Here is a 2,930-nt window from a genome sequence, read left to right as displayed (position 1 = left end):
AAGCCGCGTTTGTTACGGATAATCTTCGAAACGACTGGGCCGATTTTGACCGGACTTTCACTGGAGGGTAGCTGACATAGACGGGCATATTATAGGTTACTTTTTATCTTAATATTGCGTGAACAATGCCGTAGGCAACAGCTAGTTATAAGTAAAGGACAACGTATAGGTCCAAGGTTAGTGTAAAAACGTAGGTGTCTATAATCATGTGAATTTTTAGCCACACACGCCACAAAAAATCCACTCGATGTCGAATACGAAAAAATTTAACAAGTCTATGAAGTGGTCATTACTGTGTTTATTCGCGTGTAATGAAACATATTGTTATCTCACTTTTCAAGAAGAATGAGAGGGACAAAAACATGTTTTTCATACATGTATTTCGGTAGTGTAAACGGAAATATATTCAGCATCCACCCTATGGTCAGTCGTTTGCCGTGGCCAGTCGAGTGGGGCGTGCGTCACACCGTTATGTCTGCCACATTGGTCGTTGCAGTGAGAAGGCGGCGAAGTTATACCAAATCAACGGTTACCGTTCTTACAATTATAAATATTTACTTACATAAAGAGACACTTTGTCTTAACGACTCTATTATAATGAGCACAAATTGTACAAAAGAATCTCCAATGGAAATAGATCGATGGATTATTTAGTTACATAATTAAATCGTCATAAAATTAAAATTCAGTTATGTTAACATATTAAAAAATACAAAAATGAGATAAGCAAAAAAAATATCATATCAATGTATTAATTCATCTCCGTAAGGCCTTTCGCAAGAAATTTATTCTTGTGCTTGGTTATACATTTTTTCCAAGGGGGAACGAACTTTAGGTAAAGATAATTTTGTAGATTTCTTTTTGGGCATTTTTTTTATTACATTGCTAGTCAATGCTTCTTGTAAATAGATAGTCGCAAAAGTTATTCAAGCTACCAAATTCAAGCTTAAATTCAACAAAATGATGTTTTTAGACAACTGATTATAAATTTAAGTTCTTATAGAGACTTTTCGGCTCTCCTTAAATGCCCATTAAAGATATATTGATTATTTTTTTTGTTTATGGTTAATTAATGCTCTATGTTAGAAAACAGAAAAATCTAACCATAGAGGTTAATGTCTTCTTACACTGTAGCAATTATTAGCGCTAAAAATGTAAAATAACAATGAAATATGATAGCATTACTCATATTACCAGAAGTCCAAATAAAAAAGTAAAACCTGAAAGTAGATGTCTGTAATGTTTTATTGTCTTGTATAAAAAATAATAACCCAAATGTTATTGCACGATTTTAGCTGTATTTGAATAACTTAGTAGGGTTCTTGTAGAGAAGAAATTGTCTATAGTCAGGACAAGATTATCCGATCGCTGTTCGTCGAAGCCACCATAATTTATACATCCAAGTTCGAACCCCGCCACATAACAATGTGTTTTTCGATTTCCTAACTACCCACTTTTATTCGACGTTCTTTCTTACCATATAGGAAAACATCATGTCGCAACCTGTACAAATCTGCGAATAAATTCAAAGATATGTATGTGTGAAGTCAACCAACACACACTGGGCCAGCGTGGTAGACTAAGGCATAGCTACACTTATTAGTGTAGGCTCCGAACCCTTCATTGGGAATGATAGTAAGCATATCGGCCGTCTTGAAACGTTCATTTTAAATCAACGAATTTAGAAAGTTTTTTAAATATGGTAACTATAGAAGTATTTTTCTAGATGCAGTTTAATTTGAATACTTTTATTTTAAAACTTGCTGTTGCTCGCGACTTCGTCCGTGCAATATTAAGATAAAAAAGTAAATACCCTTTAAAGGCATCTCGAAATCGGCCCCGCCGTTTCGGAGATTACCCGAAACAAACGCAGCTTGCGGACAGACAGACAGATAATTTTAAACACGATTTTCGTTATCAGCAATGCAAATACGCCATCTTTCCGGAATCTGGAATTTTTCTTTTGATATTACAAACGGAGACTCCAATTTTGTTATATGTATAGATAGATGTTAGGTTACAATGTAAACGATGAATGAATACCTAACAATTCACAATCACCAGCGCATTCTGTTGTGGTGCATCAATTATGTCTACTTATTATAGAGAGCTCTTTTTATTACAGCCGTTGTGGGAAACCACTGGAACAATATTATCGGAAGAGTTCCCAAGTATCTCACATACGAGAGTGGGACATGCACTTAACAATTATTCGTATATTGTTAAGGGCTGGCTGAGATTCTCATATTTTTTCTTTAATTAAAAAAAAACTAGGAACATTTCAGTCACCGTGACACTTATAGACCCTAGGGTTCATCAATTATCTTTTTGGGAATAATTACGCTACTTTGAAATAAAAATTTAGTGTTTACAACTTTAGTAACTACTCTTGCTAGTAAAAATTATAAAAATGCAAATTACTAGTGTTAGAATTACAATGAAATTTCTTTTTATTGCCTAACAAAATTTAACGAAGCGCTACTTTCTTTTTCTCGTGCAATTCGTACGTACATAAATCTGAATTTAAAATCATTCGGTAATGCAATAAACTACAAAATGTACAGTTATTCTTTAACGAAAGTGTTTCATTTTTAGACTTATGGAAATATGATGAATTCGTTTGATGTTGTATTATAAATATATAAAATATATACGAGTAGTAAGAAAAATATAAAAAGTCATTTCTTACCTAGGAAATTAATCTTGAGGTTAAGTTGATCTTGAATTTCAAATAATATACAAAAACATTAACTAATAAAAAATTGAACATTGTTTATAAAATAACACAAATGTCCACTACAATTTAGGCACTTTTTTTAATTTATAGACACATTTTAATTTAATATTTTTAGGTTATTTTAAATGCAAACGTTATGCTGCCGCGTATTTTTTCGTACAAAAGCGCGGGCGGGAGAGGGGAGCGCGAGTGC

At 33.0% G+C, this 2,930-nt stretch overlaps 1 long non-coding RNA gene across 1 annotated transcript in view; it reads right to left on the bottom strand.

Annotated features, from left to right (window-relative positions):
• The window catches only part of LOC106102551, a 36,968-nt gene extending 34,169 nt beyond the window's left edge, over positions 1-2,799 (bottom strand). The window contains exon 1 of the long non-coding RNA XR_001225579.1: positions 2,690-2,799. This is a non-coding gene — a long non-coding RNA (uncharacterized LOC106102551). The remainder of the gene's footprint in view (positions 1-2,689) is intronic.
• Positions 2,800-2,930: the final 131 nt, after the last annotated feature.

This window comes from Papilio polytes, unplaced genomic scaffold (genome assembly GCF_000836215.1).
Source record: "Papilio polytes unplaced genomic scaffold, Ppol_1.0 DF823923.1, whole genome shotgun sequence".
Classification (NCBI taxonomy): domain Eukaryota; kingdom Metazoa; phylum Arthropoda; class Insecta; order Lepidoptera; family Papilionidae; genus Papilio; species Papilio polytes.
The sequence above is the reverse complement of the archived record's forward strand: the minus strand, read 5'-3'. Positions and strand labels throughout refer to the sequence as shown.